The following is a 21,241-nucleotide window of genomic DNA, read 5'->3' as shown; positions in this document are numbered from 1 at the left end:
CAGCAGCATCCTTTTACATATTTGTTTTCTTTCTTGCTCAGGACCGACACGAGACTCCTCACCTGCCAACGAGTTTGGATCGTAGCTGACACATTTTTTAGATAATTTTAATTCTGCTTACATATTATTTCTACACATCAATATTCGTAAACATGGACTAGGTTTTTTGGTACATTAGTCTTCACCTACGTTGCACACATACCCTTTGACTTGTGGGATTCCATGAAAAAACGGCAAAGCCCTTTGTCGTGTGTTAGAGAGACATGTCATATCGTTTTGAAAGGAAAAAAATTACAGTATAACATTGACACTGCCATGAATTCCGCTGTACAAAATAGCCTATAGGACGGGCTGCATACAAGTAGCAGAACAGCAGCGGTTACAAAGCAGACATACACTTAACAATTGGAACAACACAATAGAGGAACACAGACGGCACAAGACACAAACAAGCTCTCCTACAAAATCCTACCAAGAGATGATCAGGCGCCGGCAGCCCGGCACGCGCGGATATATCAGGCATACATCCGGCCGCAACGAGCGAGGATCTTCAGGACGACCGTCATCACCTTCCTGGCGTGCGGCTGGCGCGTGACGTCCTGCGGCAGGCCGTGGATCCGCCGCACCAGCGCCATCGTCTCCCTAGGGAATACCTGCACCGCCGCGCGCCAAATCGATCAGACATGCATGGATGAGAGACAGTTGGAGAGATTAAGCCGGCCGGCGCACTTACGTGTATGGCGGTGTTGAGCAGCTTGTGGACGACGTAGTTGGCGTAGGCCCCCTGAACGAGCTGGGCGAGGCAGTCGTCGTCGAGGCGCAGGAAGGCGGCGAGCACGAGGGGGAGCAGCCCCGTCTTCTGGTAGCAGGCCTCCACCACGTAGCTGCCAATGGAGTGGAGGGACAGCTGCACCACGTCCGCCATGAGCCGCTCCACGAGGAGCCGGCTCGTCTCGGCGTCGCCGTGCTCCAGGATGTGTTGCATGAAGTAGTTGCTATGATCATACGTTACGCGCGCACGCGAAGAACTTCAGTTTTCAGTTTGTCTTCAGTTTTATTCAGATTAGAATATAAGTAGCTAGCCAACAACAGGTGGGTACCTGAATTTGCCCGTGGCGATTTCGAGGGCGCGGGCAAGCAGGATGTCGTTGAAGGCTTGGAGCTGGTGGCCGGTCGCCCTGGCGTAACACTCCACCAGGCACTTGGCCCCGGACGCCGTCCCGATCATGTCGTCGAACTTGTCCAGAGCGCACTGCAGCACAATCTGACAGCAACAAGACCAAGAATCAACACGCACGCACGCCTGGGTACATAGAGATTGTGATCATCATCGGCAATTCATTCAGTTAGTTTACCACGGTATCCTGGTGGCTCGTCGTGGCAAAGCAGTGTTGAAGCAATTGATCCCCTCTGTCGTGCTTCAGCAACCCTTCAGACATGAGGCGGTCCACAAGCATCGCGCTCAGGTCAGGGTATGGCGCCGCCGCCGTCATCAGCTCCCGGACGCATTTCTCCCTGCAAAACGTGCATTGCACCAATTAGCTCGTGGTCGTACCAGTAATCCTTCGGCCGGCACGCCGGAGTATGCAACTATATACAGTATTAGTGAGCGAGCAGGTCGTGGCGCGCGTTACCAGCAATCGTGCTTGGTTGATCGCAGCAGCGGGTAGCGCGTCCCGTTGGCGCCTGGCGCCAGGGCGGCCTGGACGATGGCCTCGACCTCGTCCCGCCGCCCGGCGCAGGCGCCCAGCAGCTCCACCAAAACCTTGTGCCCCTCCTTGTTGTCGATGAAGTCGTGCACGGCGCGCGTCACCCCGGCGAGCACGCTCCTTAGGATCTGCTCATAGCCCTCCCCGTCCCTGTGGAGGAGGAGGTAGATGACATGCGCGGCCGAGTCGGGGAACGTCACGAGCTGCAGCTCCATCGGGGCGCCGCTGAGCAGCGCCGCCCGGGTCTCCTCCAGCGTCCGGCACCGCCGCGCCCTCGACGGCGTCGCCTGGGCCTGCGCGGCCTGGATCGCCCGCATTCTCTGGTGGAAGCTGCTGCCGTACTCCGGCGACTGGTGGGGGACGATGGCGTAAGGCTCGTACTGGCTCGCCGCCAGCGGCGCTGCGGTTGGCTGTGATTGGTACTGGCTGGCGTAGTAAGGCTGGTGGTACTGGCTCGCCGTCAGCGGCGCGGCGGCTGGGTCTGCTTGGTACTGGCTGGCGTAGAAAGGCTGGTGGTACTGGCTCGCCGTCGGCGGCGCGGGGACCGGCTCTGCTTGGTACTGGCTGGCGTAGTAAGGCTGGTGGTACGGGCTCGCCGTCAGCGGCGCGGGGACTTGCTCTGGTTGGTACTGGCTGGCGTAGTAAGGCTGGTGGTACGGGCTCACCGTGAGCGCCGCGGCGGCTGGCCCTGGTTGGTACTGCCTGGCGCTGGCTCTCAGAGGCTGCTGCGCCGACGACGATTGGTGCTGGGTGCCGCTCTGCGCGGTGTTCTTGGTGAACGCGGCGCCACCGATCTGCGAGGCGTACGCATCGCGGTTCGACGACGAACGGGCCAGCGAGGCGTAGGGGGGCCAGAACTGGCGCGTGATCTCGAGTTCTTGCATCATCTTGCTCATCGGGCTCATCTTGAGCTGGGGCGCCTGGGCCGGCGAGGCCATCTCCGCGAACACCGCCACGTAGCTCTGGTCCGGCTGCTGCCCTCGCGACGGCGGCGGGGCCTGCGCCGCGTGCCTCTGTCGCTCCGGCGGCGAGGGCTCGCCGAGGCGCATCGCGTCCAGGAAGTAGGCGGAGAGGTGGGCGTGGGCGTCCCGGGTCGATTGGCCCGTGGCGGCGCCGCTCGGATCCATGGCGGCGCGCGATCGATCGAATAATAACAACTAATCGCGGGGTGAGGTGTTGGGCGGCGCGGCGTGTGCTCTTTATATGGACGGCGCCGTGGCGGTGGGTCCACTCGTCGGAGTCAGATCTGACTCTGAGTCGTCGGAAACAACCAGTAACGGATCCGGCCGCCGTAACAAACCAGTAACCGACACAATCGGGAGAGATCACAACTTGCCTAGAGACCCGTCCTTTCCAAACTACTTCTGCTGCTGCTTTTGGTTCCTCTTATGCACATAAGGTGTTTGATGAAATGCCCCAAGAGCATGAAACAAACATGATATGTAGTGTTGGAGCCACACTTGAGCTTCCTCATTTATTTTTTCCTCCTCGATCGCGGTTAGCAACTTGAACCTTTCATGTGTCATTGATAAAATATGCATATGTGTGTAGTTCATTGTTTGATTTCTATTGTTTGTAGTTAGTTAATTAGTTTAACAAATGCATGATGGTTAATTATATATTTTATATTATAATAATGCAGATGAATCGGCAATGGATGTACGGTAACCGACTCTCCGGCGAGTTCACTACGGGTTTGAAAGATTTCCTCGTAGTGGCTAATGCGAACAAGCAGAGGGGGTTTGTTATCTGTCCATGTGTTGCCTATAAGAATTAGAAGGGTTATTCTTCCTCAAGAGATGTTCACATGCACCTGCTTCGGCAGGGTTTCATGCCAAGCTATAATTGTTGGACCAAGCATGGAGAAAGAGAGGTTATAATGGAAGAAGATGAAGAAGGGGATGATTTCATCGATGACAACTATCTTGATCATTTTGGTGATACTTTCATGGAGGATGCTGAAGGTGGGGAAGGTGAAGGGGAAGGTGAAGAAGAGGCACGTGATGAGCCCGTTGATGATCTTGGTCGGACCATTGCTGATGCACGGAGAAGCTCGCGAAACTGAAAAGGAGAGGGAGAATTTGGATCACATGTTAGAGGATCACAAAAAGTCGCTGTACCCCGGATGCGATAATGGTCTGAAAAAGCTGGGCTGCACACTGGATTTGCTGAAATGAAAGGCACATGAAGGTCTATCTGACTCGGGATTTGAAAACTTGCTGGAAATGTTGAAGAATATGTTTCCAAAGAATAACGAGTTGCCCGCCAGTACGTACGAAGCAAAGAAGGTTGTCTGCCCTCTAGGTTTAGAGGTTACGAAGATACATGCATGCATCAACGATCGCATCCTCTACCACGGTGAATATGAGAATTTGAATGAATGTCCGGTATGCACTTGCATTGCGTTATAAGATCGGAGGCGATGACCCCGGTGACGATGTTGAGGGCCGAAACCCAGGAAGAGGGTTCCCACCAAGGTGATGTGGTATGCTCCTATAATACCACGGTTGAAACGTCTGTTCAGGAACAAAGAGCATGCCAAGTTGTTGCGATGGCACAAAGAGGACCGTAAGTCGGACGGGCAGTTGAGACACCCCGCAGATGGAACGCAATGGAGAAAGATCGACAAAGAGTTCAAAGATTTTGCAGGCTGACGCAAGGAACATAAGATTTGGTCTAAGTACGGATGGCATGAATCCTTTTGGCGAGCGAGAGGTCCAGCCATAGCACCTGGCCCGTGACTCTATGCATCTACAACCTTCCTCCTTGGTTGTGCATGAAGCGGAAGTTCATTATGATGCCAGTGCTCATCCAAGGTCCGAAGCAACCCGGCAACGACATCGATGTGTACCTAAGGCCATTAGTTGATGAACTTTTACAGTTGTGGGGCAGACCTGGTGTACGTGTGTGGGATGAGCACAAAGAAGAGGAATTTGACCTACGAGCGTTGCTTTTCGTAACCATCAATGATTGGCCTGCTCTTAGTAACCTTTCCGGACTGTCAAATAAGGGATACAATGCATGCACGCACTGCTTACATGAGACTGAAAGTGAATATTTGAGTAATTGTAAGAAGAACGTGTACCTTGGGCATCGTCGATTTCTTCCGAAAATTCATCCAGTAAGAAAGAAAGGCAAGCATTACAACGGCAAGGCAGATCACCGGCCGAAGCCTGCGGAACGATCTTGGTCTTTGAGGTATTTTATATGGTCAAGGATTTGAAAGTCATCTTTGGAAAGGGTCCGGCGGACAACCGGTTCCGCGAGGAGCCGACGGGCGCGCACCCATGTGGAAGAAGAAATCTATATTCTGGGAGCTAGAATATTGGAAAGTCCTAGATGTCCGCTCTGCAATCGACGTGATGCATGTTACGAAGAATATTTGTGTGAACCTCCTAAACTTCTTGGGCGTGTATGGGAAGACAAATGATACAAAGGAAGCACGGCAGGACCAACAACGTTTGAAAGACCCTAATGACCGGCATCCGGAATGGTTTCAAGGTCGTGCCAGCTACGCTCGACCAAAGAAGAGAAGGTCATCTTTTTTGAATGCCCGAGCGATACGAAGGTCCCGTCTGGATTCTCGTCGAATATAAAGGGAATAATAAACATGGCGAACAAAAAGTTCCAAAACTTGAAGTCTCACGACTGCCACGTGATTATGACGCAATTGCTTCCGATTGCTTTGAGGGGGCTCCTACCGGAAAATGTTCGATTAGCCATTGTGAAGCTATGTGCATTCCTCAATGCAATCTCTCAGAAGGTAATCAATCCAGAAGATCTACCACGGCTACAGAATGATGTGGTCCAATGTCTTGTCAGTTTCGAGTTGGTGTTCCCGCCATCCTTCTTCAATATTATGACGCACCTCCTGGTTCACCTAGTCGAAGAGATTTCCATCCTCGGTCCGGTATTTCTACACAATATGTTCCCCTTTGAGAGGTTCATGGGAGTATTAAAGAAATATGTTCGTAACCGTGCTAGGCCGGAAGGAAGCATTGCCAAGGGCTATGGAAATGAGGAGGTAATTGAGTTCGTGTTGACTTTGTTCCCGACCTTAAGCCGATTGGTCTTCCTCGATCGCGGCACGAGGGGAGACTAAGTGGAAAAGGCACGATCGGCAGGAAATCAACGATATGTATGGACGGCCATTCTATGACTGAAGCACACCACACAGTTCTGACCAATTCCAGCTTGGTGGCTCCGTACTTTGAGAAACACAAGAATATTTTACGCGAGGACAACCCGGGGAATCCTGGATTACGAAGGCCCACATGGAGACTTTCGGCAGTTGGTTGAGAAAACATTTAATGAATGACGATGATGTTGTAGATCAGCTGTACATGTTGGCCAAGACACCATCTTCGACTATAACGACTTTCCAAGGGTACGAGATAAATGGGAATACATTTTACACGATCGCCCAAGATAAAAAGAGCACCAACCAAAACAGTGGTGTCCGCTTTGATGCAGACAACCGAGAATGGGCAAAAGGTCACATATTATGGTTACATAGAGGAGATATGGGAACTTGACTATGGACCCTCCTTTAAGGTCCCTTTGTTCCGGTGCAAATGGTTCAAGCTAACAGGAGGTGGGGTAAAGGTGGACCAGCAATACGGAATGACAATGGTGGATTTCAACAATCTTGGTTACCTTGACGAACCATTCGTCCTAGCGAAAGATGTCGCTCAGGTTTTCTATGTGAAGGACATGAGTAGCAAACCAAGGAAACGAGAAAGATAAGAAAACGATCGAGTACATCATGCGATGATCCAAAGCGCCACATTGTTCTTTCAGGGAAAAGAAACATCGTGGGAGTGGAGGGCAAGACGGACATGTCGGAAGATTATAATATGTTTGGTGAAATTCCGCCCTTCAAAGTGAACACCGACCCAAGCATTAAGTTAAATGATGAGGATGCTCCATGGATACGGCTCAATCGTAAGCAAGCAGGGACACAATGGAAGAAATGATGTGTAATAATTTATTGTACCAAACTTTGTTGAATGGATCATGTGAATTATATTATCTCGTGATGTGTTTGGTGTCCATTTTCGAATGATTCGATTGATTCGAGATACCACCGATGATACATGAAATTTGGAGTGACTAAGTCATACTCCTGCTTAGGCGTATAATGGGAAAAGGACTAGAGGAGCCGTAATTGCATGGGATTTGGTGGATCTAGCATTGCCCAAATTGATTGGCCATGCCATAAATACCACTGATGATACATGAAATTTGGAGTGACTTAGTCATACTCCTGCCTAGGCGTATAATATGCATACTTGTAGTCTTCATAGTCGCCGCCGTTGTGCCGGTAGTCGTCGCCTTCTAAGTTGCCGCCGTTGTCGTCGCTGCCTGTCGTCGTCGCCGTCGTCGGGCGGCGCTCGTGGCTCGAGCCGAGGGTAGCGCAGGCGGGGGATATCGCCGACCGTGATGTAGTCCATGACGCTGCGCAGAGTCCGGCCGTACCACCATAGCCGACGGGCTGGCCTCGTGGAAGTTCCCGGGAGGCGGACCGTCCTCCTCATACCGGCGAGCGCCTGTCACGCCGATTGATGAAGAAGGCGTCCCAAGTATGCTCGGTTATCGGGATGCCGGCGGGGATTCATCCGCTGCTCCGGCGTGAGATCGAGGTAGTAGTGGTTCGTGATGGCCGCCGGCGCGCGGTACCTCGAGGGACGGGAGGGACCGGCACGCCTCCGGCGCTTAGGCTCCTAGCCGGCGGGGACGCGGTAGCCCGGTGGGCAAGGGTAGTTCGAGGCGCAAAGCTCCTCCACCTGCTGGTAGGTTAGAGTGGGTGCGGTGGAAGCCATGAGAGAGTGATGAGAGATTGTAGAGATGTGATAATGCTGGCCAAGCCGGGCTACATATATGTAGTGAGAAATGGCGGGAAAATGGGAGCGGGAAGAAAGGAGGCGGGAAGAAAGTGGCGGGAAGACATGGAAGAAATGGCGGGAAGAAGAGGAGGAATCCAGAGCTGGTCATCTAACCTTTAGTCCCGGCTGGTGGGTGCAACCGGGACTAAATGTGGTTTTTGTGTCATCTAACAAAACTGTCGGTGGGATATGGACGTTTGGGTAAGCTTTAGTCCCGGCTGGAGGGTGCAACCGTGACTAAAGCTATCGACAGGATAAGGACGCGTGGGTAGCGCACGACGCCATGTCGGAGGAACAAGACAAAGCAGAAGCGGTGCCGTGCCTATAAAAGGAGCATCGATACGCGGAAAGATAGAGGCGTGAAGAAATGGCGGGAAGACATAGGCGGGAAATAACTGGCGGGAAGAACTTGTGGGAAGACAGAGGCGGCCGTTAAGAACTTCTCTGACTTTTTTGATATATTATTTGTATTTTTAAGATTTTGAAATGAATTAGTTCTATTTTTCTGAATTTTTGATATATTATTTGTATTTTTAACATTTTGAATTTAATTATTTTTATTTTTCTTAATTTTTTGATATATTATTTGTATTTTTAAGATTTTGAAATGAATTAGTTCTATTTTCTGAATTTTTTGATATATTATTTGTATTTTTAACATTTTGAATTGAATTAGTTTTATTTTTCTTAATTTTTTGATATATTATTTGTATTTTTAACATTTTGAATTGAATTAGTTATATTTTTCTTAATTTTTTGATATATTATTTGTATTTTAAAGATTTTGAAATGAATTAGTTCTATTTTTTTGAATTTTTTGATATATTATTTGTATTTTTAACATTTTGAATTGAATTAGTTTTATTTTTCTTGATTTTTTGATATATTATTTGTAATTTTCACATTTAGAAATGAATTAGTTTTATTTTTCTGATTTTGTTCATATATAATTTGTATTTTTAAGATTTTGAAATGAATTAGTTTTATTTTTCTAAATTTTTTGATATATTATTTGTATTTTTCACATTTAGAAATGAATTAGTTTTATTTTTCACATTTAGAAAATGAAAGTATTTCGAAAATCACCTTTTGTCGCGGTTGGCCTCGCTAACCGCGACTAAAGGGTCCTTCGGCGCGGGAACGAAATTTCCCCTGAAAAAAATCTTTAGTCGCGGTTGGGGTCACCAACCGCGACTAAAGGTACCCCTTTAGTCGCGGTTGGTGACCCCAACCGCGACTAAAGGTCGCCCCTATAAAATCGCGCGGCCGTTCCGCACCCACCATTCTTCCCAATCTCGCGCGAACATAGACGCCGCCGCCCCGGAGCTCCTCGCCAACGACGCCGTTGCGCCGCCGTCCGTCGTCGTCCGACGCCGTCGTCAAGCGCCGCCGCCGTGTACGTCACAACCGTCGTCGCCGTTCTCCCTTCTCTGCTCGCCGTCGTCGCGCGCCCTCGTCTCGATCGCCGCCGCGCGCGCGCCGTGCATATGCCGGCGCCCGACAGCCGCCGCCGCCACACGCACCGCGCCGCTCGTCGTCTCGCGCGCCCTCGATCCCGAACGTCGCCGCTGATACGTCTCCGACGTATCGATAATTTCTTATGTTCTATGCCATATTATTGATGATACCTACATGTTTTATGCACACTTTATGTCATATTCGTGCATTTTCTGGAACTAACCTATTAACAAGATGCCGAAGTGCCGGTTCCTGTTTCTGCTGTTTTTGGTTTCGAAATCCTAGTAACGAAATATTCTCGGAATTGGACGAAACGAAGACCCGGGGGCCTATTTTGCCACGAACCTTCCGAGAAGACCGAAGAGCATACGAAGTGGGGCCACGAGGTGGCGACACCACATGGCGGCGCGGCCAAGGGGGCCCGCGCCGCCTATGGTGTGGGCCCCTCGTCAGGCCCCCGACTCTGCCCTTCCGCCTACTTAAAGCCTCCGTCGCGAAATCCCTGATGCGAAAAACCACGATACGGAAAACCTTACTGAGACGCCGCCGCCGCTGATCCCATCTCGGGGGATTCTGGAGATTTCCTCCGGCACCCTGTCGGAGAGGGGATTCATCTCCCGGAGGACTCTACACCGCCATGGTCGCCTCCGGAGTGATGAGTGAGTAGTTCACCCCTGAACTATGGGTCCATAGCAGTAGCTAGATGGTTGTCTTCTCCTCATTGTGCTTCATTGTTGGATCTTGTGAGCTGCCTAACATGATCAAGATCATCTATCCGTAATACTCTATGTTGTGTTTGTCGGGATCCGATGGATAGAGAATATCATGTCATGTTAATTATCAAGTTATTACATATGTGTTGTTTATGATCTTGCATGCTCTCCGTTACTAGTAGAGGCTCTGGCCAAGTTTTTGCTTTTAACTCCAAGAGGGAGTATTTATGCTCGATAGTGGGTTCATGCCTGCATTGACACCTGGGACAGTGACAAAAAGTTCTAAGGTTGTGTTGTGTTGTTGCCACTAGGGATAAAACATTGGCGCTATGTCCGAGGATGTAGTTGTTGATTACATTACGCACCATACTTAATGCAATTGTCTGTTGCTTTGCAACTTAATACTGGGAAGGGGTTCGGACGATAACCTCGAAGGTGGACTTTTTAGGCATAGATGCGGTTGGATGGCGGTCTATGTACTTTGTCGTAATGCCCAATTAAATCTCACTATACTTATCATGTCATGTATGTGCATTGTTATGCCCTCTCTATTTGTCAATTGCCCGACTGTAATTTGTTCACCCAACATGCTTTTATCTTATGGGAGAGACACCTCTAGTGAGCTGTGGACCCCGGTCCATTCTTTAATACTTGAAATACAAATCTGCTTGCAATACTTGTTTTATTGTTTTCTCTGCAAACAATCATCTTCCACACAATACGGTTAATCCTTTGTTACAGCAAGCCGGTGAGATTGACAACCTCACTCTGTTTCGTTGGGGCAAAGTACTTTGGTTGTGTTGTGCGGGTTCCACGTTGGCGCCGGAATCTCCGGTGTTGCGCCGCATACATCCCGCCGCCATCAACCTTCAACGTGCTTCTTGACTCCTACTGGTTCGATTAAACCTTGGTTTCTTGCGAGGGAAACTTGCCATCGTGCGCATCACACCTTCCTCTTGGGGTTCCCAACGGACGTGTCAACTACACGCATCAAGCAAATTTACGGCGCCGTTGCCGGGGAGATCAAGACACGCTGCAAGGGGAGTCTCCACTTCTCAATCTCTTTACTTTGTTTTTGTCTTGCTTTATTTTATTTACTACTTTGTTTGCTGCATTATATCAGAACACAAAAAAATTAGTTGCTAGCTTTACTTTATTTACTGTCTTGTTTGCTATATCAAAAACACAAAAAAATTAGTTTATTTGCATTTACTTTATCTAGTTTGCTTTATTTACTATTGCTAAAATGGCCAACCCTGAAAATACTAAGTTGTGTGACTTCACTAGCACAAATAATAATGATTTCTTATGCACACCTATTGCTCCACCTGCTACTACGGCGAGAATTCTTTGAAATTAAACCTGCTTTACTTATTCTTGTCATGAGAGAGCAATTTTCTGGTGTTAGTTCCGATGATGCTTGCTGCCCATCTCAATAATTTTGTTGAACTATGTGAAATGCAAAAATATAAAGATGTAGATGGTGACATTATAAAATTAAAATTGTTCCCTTTCTCATTAAGAGGAAGAGCTAAAGATTGGTTGCTATCTCTCGCCTAAGAATAGTATTGATTCATGGACTAAATGCAAGGATGCTTTTATTGGTAGATATTATCCCCTGCTAAAATTATATCTTTGAGGAGTAGCATAATGAATTTTAAACAATTGGATAATGAACATGTTGCTCAAGTTTGGGAAAGAATGAAATCTTTGGTTAAAAATTGCCCAACCCATGGATCGACTACTTGGATGATCATCCAAACCTTCTATGCGGGACTAAATTTTTCTTCGCGGAATTTATTGGATTCAGCTGCTTGGAGGTACCTTTATGTCCATCACTCTTGGTGAAGCAACAAAGCTCCTTGATAATATGATGGTTAATTACTCTGAATGGCACATGGAAAGAGCTCCACAAGGTAAGAAGGTAAATTCCGTTGAAGAATCCTCTTCCTTGAATGATAAGGTTGATGCTATTATGTCTATGCTTGCGAATGATAGGACTAATGTTGATCCTAATAATGTTCCATTAGCTTCATTGGTTGCCCAAGAAGAACATGTTGATGTAAACTTCATTAAAAATAATAATTTCAACAACAATGCTTATCGGAACAATTTTAGTAATAACTATAGGCCATATCCTTATAATAATGGTAACGGTTATGCTAATTCTTATGGGAATTCTTACAAGAATAATAGGAATACACCCCCTGGACTTGAAGCTATGCTTAAAGAATTTATTAGTACACAAACTGCCTTTAATAAATCTGTTGAGAAAAAGCTCAATAAAATTGATATTCTTGTTTCTAGAGTTGATACTCTTGCCTCTGATGTTGATCTTTTGAAATCGAAAGTTATGCCTAATAGGGATATTGAAAATAAAATTGTCACTACAGCAAATGCCATCCAAGTTAGAATTAATGAGAATATAAGATTAATGGCTGAACTGCGTGCTAGGTGGGATAGAGAAGAAAATGAAAAACTAGCTAAAGAGAAAAAAGTAGCTAAAGTTTGGACTATTACCACCACTAGCAATGCTAATGATTCACATGTTGCTGCACCTCCTACTATCAATGGTAAAATAATTGGTGTTGGCAATGCTTCTACTCCTAGTGCAAAGCGCGCAAAATTACTGAAGCCGCTAAAGCTGCTGAAACTGCTTGTGATAAAGCTGCTGAAATTTTTTCCAACCTTGGGGATGATAATCCCATTGCTTTAGATTGTAATGATTTAGATTTTGATGATTGCCACATCTCTGAAGTTATAAAGTTCTTGCAAAAACTTGCTAAGAGTCCCAACGCTAGTGCTATAAACTTGGCTTTCACAAAACATATTACAAATGCTCTCATAAAAGCTAGAGAAGAGAAACTAAAACTTGAAACTTCTATTCCTAGAAAGTTAGAGGATGGTTGGGAGCCCATCATTAAAATGAGGGTCAAATATTTTGATTGTAATGCTTTATGTGATCTTGGTGCAAGTATTTCTGTTTTGCCTAAAAAAGTCTATGATATGCTTGACTTGCCACCATTGAAAAATTGTTATCTGGATGTTAACCTCGCTGATAATGCTAAAAAGAAACCTTTGGGGAAAGTTGATAATGTTCATATTATGGTTAACAATAACCTTGTCCCCGTTGATTTTGTTGTCTTGGATATTGAATGCAATGCATCTTGCCCCATTATATTGGGAAGACCTTTTCTTCGAACCGTTGGTGCTACTATTGATATGAAGGAAGGTAATATTAAATATCAATTTCCTCTCAAGAAAGGTATGGAACACTTCCCTAGAAAGAGAATGAAGTTATCTTATGATTCTATTATTAGAACAAATTATGATGTTGATGCTTCATCTCTCGATGTTACTTGAGTTACATTTTCTGCGCCTAGCTGAAAGGCGTTAAAGAAAAGCGCTTATGGGAGACAACCCATGTTTTTACTCCAGTATTTTTGTTTTATATTTGTGTCTTGGAAGTTGTTTACTACTGTAGCAACCTCTCCTTATCTTAGTTTTGAGTTTTGTTGTGCCAAGTAAAGTCTTTGATAGTAAAGTAAGTACTAGATTTGGATTACTGCGCAGTTCCAGATTTCTTTGCTGTCACGAATCTGGGTCTACCTCCCTGTAGGAAGCTCAGAAAATTAAGCCAATTTACGTGCATGATCCTCAGATATGTACGCAACTTTCATTCAATTTGAGCATTTTCGTTTGAGAAAGTCTGGTGGCCTAATAAAATCCATCTTTACGGACTGTTCTGTTTTGACAGATTCTGTCTTTTATTTCGCATTGCCTCTTTTGCTATGTTGGATGAATTTCTTTGATCCATTAATATCCAGTAGCTTTATGCAATGTCCAGAAGTGTTAAGAATGATTGTGTCACCTCTGAACATGTGAATTTTTATTATGCACTAACCCTCTAATGAGTTGTTTCGAGTTTGGTGTGGAGGAAGTTTTCAAGGATCAAGAGAGGAGTATGATGCAATATGATCAAGGAGAGTGAAAGCTCTAAGCTTGGGGATGCCCCGGTGGTTCACCCCTGCATATATTAAGAAGACTCAAGCGTCTAAGCTTGGGGATGACCAAGGCATCCCCTTCTTCATCGACAACATTATCGAGGTTCCTCCCACGAAACTATATTTTTATTCCGTCACATCTTATGTACTTTGCTTGGAGCGTCGGTTTGTTTTTGTTTTTGTTTTGTTTGAATAAAATGGATCCTAGCATTCACTTTATGGGAGAGAGACACGCTCCGCTGTAGCATATGGACAAATATGTCCTTAGGCTCTACTCATAGTATTCACGGCGAAGTTTCTTCTTCGTTAAATTGTTATATGGTTGGAATTGGAAAATGATACATGTAGTAACTCTAAAGGGTCTTGGATAATTTGATACTTGGCAATTGTTGTGCTCATGTTTAAGCTCTTGCATCATATACTTTGCACCCATTAATGAAGAAATACTTAGAGCTTGCTAATTTGGTTTGCATATTTGGTTTCTCTAGAGTCTAGATAATATCTAGTATTGAGTTTTGAACAACAAGGAAGACGGTGTGGAGTCTTATAATGTTTACAATATGTCTTTTATGTGAGTTTTGCTGCACCGTTCATCCTTGTGTTTGTTTCAAATAACCTTGCTAGCCTAAACCTTGTATCGAGAGGGAATACTTCTCATGCATCCAAAATACTTGAGCCAACTACTATGCCATTTGTGTCCACCATACCTACCTACTACATGGTATTTATCCGCCATTCCAAAGTAAATTGCTTGAGTGCTACCTTTAAAATTCCATCATTCACCTTTGCAATATATAGCTCATGGGACAAATAGCTTAAAAACTATTGTGGTATTGAATATGTACTTATGCACTTTATCTCTTATTAAGTTGCTTGTTGTGCGATAACCATGCTTCTGGGGACGCCATCAACTATTCTTTGTTGAATATCATGTGAGTTGCTATGCATGTCCGTCTTGTATGAAGCAAGAGAGATCTACCACCTTCATGGTTGGAGCATGCATATTGTTAGAGAAGAACTTTGGGCCGCTAACTAAAGCCATGATTCATGGTGGAAGTTTCAGTTTGGACATATATCCTCAATCTCATATGAGAATAATAATTGTTGCCACATGCTTATGCATTAAAGAGGAGTCCATTATCTCGTTGTCCATGTTGTCCCGGTATGGATGTCTAAGTTGAGAATAATCAAAAGCGAGAAATCCAAAATGCGAGCTTTCTCCTTAGACCTTTGTACAGGCGGCATGGAGGTACCCCATTGTGACACTTGGTCAAAACATGTGCATTGCAAAGATCCGGTAGTCCAAGTTAATTAGGACAAGGTGCGGGCACTATTAGTATACTATGCATGAGACTTGCAACTTGTAAGATATAATGTACATAACTCATCTTTCTTTACTATTAAACAGGGATTGGTGGTGTCCGTACGTAAAAAAATCGGATGGTACGTCAAAGAAAACCAGAGTCCCTCTTCGTTAGATGGAATACAAAAACCGATCCTGCCTTAGCTTCTCCCGCTGTCGGTATAAGAATAGGAGCCGCGGTTGCTGACGATCCGCGACCACGACCGCAGCTTAGTCGGAAGATCGGGATTATTGAGATCCGAAGTATTCCAATATGGTGCAGGTGCCGATCGGGAGTAGTCGGAAGATCGGGATTATTGAGATCCGAAGTATTCCAAGATGATGCAGGTGCCGATCGGGAGTACTGGGATCGGAAGTATTCTGAAGATCGGGAGCGTGACCTTCTCCCGCTGGACGTGGACACGATCCGCTTTGCAATCAACAATGGGCAATCACCGTGTGCCTGATGCGTTTCATTGTTTCAACGAGGACGGTGTGGCATGATTGATCCACGAGAACACGTTCCACGTCTCCGGCTCTAGCTAGGGCCCGATGAACTTGACCTTGCCGATTCGCTAATCCATTGCCTGGAGGCATCTAGGGGCCAATCTCCGTCTTAGATTCGTGCTCCCAAGCAAGCGGCCATGACATCACAGTCGAGTAGCTGGAGGTCGTGGCGCGGCTACACCAGACCAACGCGACATCGAGCTCCGATACTCCCCGCTCGCCACTGCCTTGAATGCGGCGTCCCCTTCCTAGGCTTATGCATCACGCTCAACTCCTACTCGACCGTATTCCTTGCGACGATGCCCGCTCGCGATCGGTGAGCTAGCTCTACCGGAGGAAAAGGTGGTTCGATACTTACAATTGGTTGAAACTCGTGAATGACAATGGGGTGCTCTCTGACTCTGATTTCAAGGCTGGTGCGTTGATAGGGCTGTGTGAGAGGGCATATAAAAGGTAATATGGGAATATGCATTAAGCCTTCATGGGCTGATTATTTGGACTGACGAGATCCCCTATCGCTTTGAACTATGCATGTGTACTGTACAAGAATCATATTGCAACGAAAAACTATCCTTCGTCGGAGAATTTGTTTATGTATATTTATAATCGGTATATTGCACAACCTGATACTAGATCCCCATGTTATTCTTTGCCAAAGCTGTTTCAGACACTCTAGATATCTGCAGGGCATCAACTTCTTTAGTGCATTATATGTATAATTGAAACTTCTAACTGAAACCTTTATTTTTTGTAAGTATTTCTTTTTTACAAAGTGTACTTTTAAATATTAGATGGTTGCCGTTCGGTGGGCAGCTGCTGCAGCAAGCAGCTGCCGTCGCCACCAACACCGCAGCAGCGGCTGCTGCCGCCACCGATGCCGTCCCTGCCTTTCGGCGGTGTGGGAGCGACCTTGGCGCCGGGCTCTACATCATATGCATTATATTTAATATGTATCAAAAAATCTTTTGAAAGGCCGTAGCAACGCACGGGCATTCAGCTAGTAAGTATGTATCTGACTATAACTTGACAATTCTATTGACGAAGTCACATCTCTCTTATGAGTGCATCACTAATTTGGACTCAGATCTCCATTTGTCTGATCAACTAGTGTACATGCCCAGAACAATCCGTATTTGGTATCTGACAGCATGGTTTGGGTATAGAAAGACCAATGCCTGACCTAGACCGACCGGTTTCAACCATCATGCCATTTCAGTACAAAATGCTCTTCTACCAGCTGTCAGTGATGTTGCTGCAGTAGACCAAGGACCACCAGAAGTGGATACAATAGGTGGAGAGCTAACCTGGGCAATAGTTTGTCCAGTCCAAGGTACCATCCAGCGTTCATTCCAGAATCTGGTTACTCTTTCCTGTAGATTTTCCTTTATCTGGAAACATAGATTAATAATTTTCACTGTCTCGCATGACAAATTGAAGTTTAAACAATGAGAGGGCTAACAGCAAACTAACAAATGCGGGTATTAGGGTGATACAAAGTATAAACCAACACTACTACGTATTCAAGACTAAATGATAGCTAGTTTCCCTCAGTTCAACACAAACAGAGAAAAACGTAAAACTATATTGGTAAGAAAATCAATCCATATGCAACAAACAATTTTGTAATCACCAAGGTATGATTTCTTAGATATCGTTGCAATGAGCAACTGAACTAAACATCGAAGCTATAGTTCACTTCTGTTCTATCCTGCATAGTGTGATGCTGCCTTAGTTTTGCACCACGACAAGAATTATCTAACCGAGGGGGTACATCTGATATTGCTATTGCTAAAAAAACCAAAATGGTATGCTGGAAATAAATCAATCAGACATACCTTGAGCAGAAATAACGAACAAATCTCTATTTCCATAATTCTGCTCCTCCTCGTTGGAGCTCCCACCCTCTCCCCTTCACCTCCTTGTCCCCTGACATCTCCACCCGCCCAATGTACCTGAAGCCGGTGCCATCATCAGATGCCGCTGGCCCATCCTGCCCCTGCCTGCAAGCACGAGGTGTGAACCAGCCTCCGTCCCTAAACGCACACAGCAAGCAGTGTGATTCTACTGTGTACTGCTGCACAGGAACAAGAAGGGCGGTTTGTGCCTTACCGTGGCGGGAGCAGCCCTGCTAGGCCCGAATCCGAGCGAGGAGGGGGGAGGGGGTGAGGGCCCAACCCTACCACCCGGGAGCCGCGGAGGGGAGGGGCTAGGCAGGAGGCGAGGGACATCGGTGGAGCGGGAGGAGGGGAGCACGGAGGCAAGTCCGCCTCTGTAATCACGCGGAAGGGGAACGCGCAGGCGCAGCCCCGGTGGCGCGTGCCGGCAGAGACGTAGATCAAGATCGCCAGTGTCATCAGGAAAGCAGCTTGCGGTGACGCGGGGGCCCGCGGAGAAGCGGGCGGGCCGGCGGCGCGGCGAGCAACGACGGCCGGGCCGGAGCAGTTGACGACAGGTGGGGGAGGAGAGTGGTGAGGTTGACGATGGGGAAAAGATAAGGAGGTGGCTTTGAGATTCGCATTGCGTTGCGATGCGATGCCTATGGCCCTGTTCCTCGGAAGCACAGTCGGGGCCGGCGCGGAGACAGCAGGGAATTTTGGATTGAGGTTCGGTGTGCACGCTTCGCGCGTTGATTTTGGCCGCGAAATGATTGACATGCGACGCTTGTATGCGCGGTTTTCACTAGGCACAGGTGACTTCAGAGGTGAGAAAGTTTCACCGAAGACTATCCGAATTTTTACTTTTAGGAAAATCTATTCAGAAGCGTTGCACGATTGTTTCCGTGTGCGGCGGCGCGCCACGATTGTTGAAAAGGCATCGGCCCCTTATAGGAACATCGACGTCCGCATCTTATTTTTCCCTACCTTCTTTCAGCCACACAACTTTATCTCTTCCTCTCGGGCCACACACGGAGGAGCACCTGCACAAGAGAGTCGCCGGAGCGCACGGAAATTCGTCGGACCACCGCACGGAGGTTCGCCGGAACATACGAATCCTCGGAGCCCCCACTGGAGCACATGGAGGAGGCGCGTCGCCGGGACTTTGCTAACTCCGCCATCGATGAGTGCGAGGACGATGAAGGCACCCGAGTGGGAGGTTCCGCCGGCTGCAGCTTCTCCTCCTCGCCTTGGAAATTTCGTAATTAGGTGATTTAATCTGCTAGTTATTGTTGTAATAACCTGATAATCATGAATAATTAATCTGATACTTGCGACTGTTGGCTTTTTACGCACTATACTCATGTGATGACATGATAGCCGTGACCAATTAATCGGCGGCTGTAGTATTAATCTCGTGACTATTGCGGAATAATCTGGTGAGTGGTGACTAAAATTTTGTATGGGGAATTTAGGATGACACTCTAGAATAGTATTTTTGATAATCTGGTAATCATGTGTTGACAATCTGGTAATTAGCGCCGGGGTGGTGTTTTTCTCATGTTGTTTTTTACTTTGGTTAAAACCTGGTAGCCAAGTGAAAGTAATCTGGCAATTATGTATTGTTAATGAATCTGGCAAACCTGGTAGCAAGTGTATTAAGTGCTATACTGTATGAAGTGATAACTATTTCGGGCAAGTACAAGAAGTACTTGTGTTTAATGATCACTTTTATCTCTCCTATCATATTTTTTAACTTAAATGGTGGCATGGCAAAGAAAAAGGTACCTTCGATTTTTTCGCATGGATGAAATCTTTTGCATGTCAGCCACAGTCATTGCATATTTCATGTTGCTGCTAGATGCTGCCAGCTCGGCACCGCACACCAAAAAAAATATTCAAGACTCAAACCTCACATGGTGGGCCTAGAAGAATCCGCCGCACGCGACTATGCATTGTGCGGGCGCCGCTAACATAGTGTTGTCCTTTTCTTTTTTGCCCTCATTTACTTCACACTTCTACGATTTGCCCTCGTTTATTTTGTACTTTACTTTTTGCCCTCATTTACTTTGGACTTCGATTATTTGCCCCTTTTGAGTTATTCTGAATTATTATAGTTTGTTTTGAGGATAAGGGTAAAAATCCTAGTCCAAAATAACCCTATCTACTCCCGTGAACTGCTCATCTTCCCCACATCGCCGTTCCTTCTGCGTGCTCGACCACAGCGCTGCTCTATTCTGGCATCCTCCCCATCAAATCCCTCAATCTATTCCACTCATGCAGGTTGGATCCCATCCCAATAGCTATTCCCCTCTGCTTCGTGCTCGTCCATGGCGCCCAAACGCGGGGGATTCGACGGAGCCTGTCAGCAAAGGAACGCGGCTGCTGGAACCTTCCGAAGGTCAGGCCGGTATGGCGCGCGCTGCCCAGTACGGATGGAGCAACGCCGCAGGGCTGAGTAGCAGCGAGTTGCGGGCAGCACGAGCGATAGGCAGATCCCAAGCACGCGAGATCGGAACCTCGTGGACGACGTTCCGGGGAGCGAGCAAGTGTAGGTGCACGCGGAGGTGCCGGCCTGCGGCGTCGCATCCTGCCCGTGCGCCCCGACGGTGGAGATCGCCGCCTTCGAGCTCCACCCGTGCGAGCCATGGTCTATTCAGGAACAATTTCTCGTAAGGAAGAAGAAAGGGGGTAGTTTTTGACATTTCAAGTGGATCCAGTTTGTTGGAGGGAAAATGATGAAAGTTTAAAGTAAATGAGGACAAAAAGTGAAGTACAAAGTAAACAAGGGACGCGGCGTTTCTAGTATCGAGCACAGATGCTCTCTTTTTCCGGTGGGCAAGGACATTGACGGACGTTTGGAGAGTCGACCGATATAGCTTCGATCCTCGTGGTCCATGACAATGAGAAAATCATGGACCCGCAGCAAAAGTGCAGCTTAGTGGCCTCGTGGGCCTCCGGTCAATATTTTGGATGCTTGAGTCCACTCGAAAAAAGCATTTCCCTTGAGAGAACTGGCGCACCACAGAAGCGAGATTGATGTAGAGAAGCTCGATGGCGATTTGGCGATTTGGCGACCCTCGTTCTCCCCGTTGTCTTCATCCCGGCCCCGGTATGGCGTGTAACTCACACGTTCGCTGGGAACCCCAAGAGGAAGGTATGATGCGCACAGCAAAGCAAGTTTTCCTCGTAAAGAAACCAAGGTTTATCGAACCAGGAGGAGCCAAGAAGCACGTTGAAGGCTGATGGCGGCGGATGTAGTGCGGCGCAACACCGTGAGATTCCGCGCCAACGTGGAACCCGCACAACACAACCAAAGTACTTTGCCCCAACGAAACAAGCTGAGGTTGTCAATCTCACCGGCTTGCCGTAACAAAGGATTAACCGTATTGTGTGGAAGATGATTGTTTGCGTAGAAACAAGAGAACAAGTATTGCAGAGATTGTATTTCAAGAAGAGAATTGGACCGGGGTCCACAGCTCACTAGAGGTGTCTCTCCCATAAGACAAACAGCATGTTGGGTGAACAAATTACGCTTGGGCAATTGACAAATAAAGAGAGCATGACAATGCACATACATATCATGATGAGTATAGTGAGATTTAATTGGGCATTACGACAAAGTACATAGACCGCCATCCAACCGCATCTATGCCTAAAAAGTCCACCTTCAGTGTTATCATCCGAACCCTCCAAGATTAAGTTGCAAAGCAACAGTACAATTGCATTAAGTATGGTGCGTAATGTAA

The sequence above is a fragment of the Lolium rigidum genome, chromosome 3 (genome assembly GCF_022539505.1).
Source record: "Lolium rigidum isolate FL_2022 chromosome 3, APGP_CSIRO_Lrig_0.1, whole genome shotgun sequence".
Lineage (NCBI taxonomy): Eukaryota > Viridiplantae > Streptophyta > Magnoliopsida > Poales > Poaceae > Lolium > Lolium rigidum.
This window is presented reverse-complemented; position numbering follows the sequence as displayed.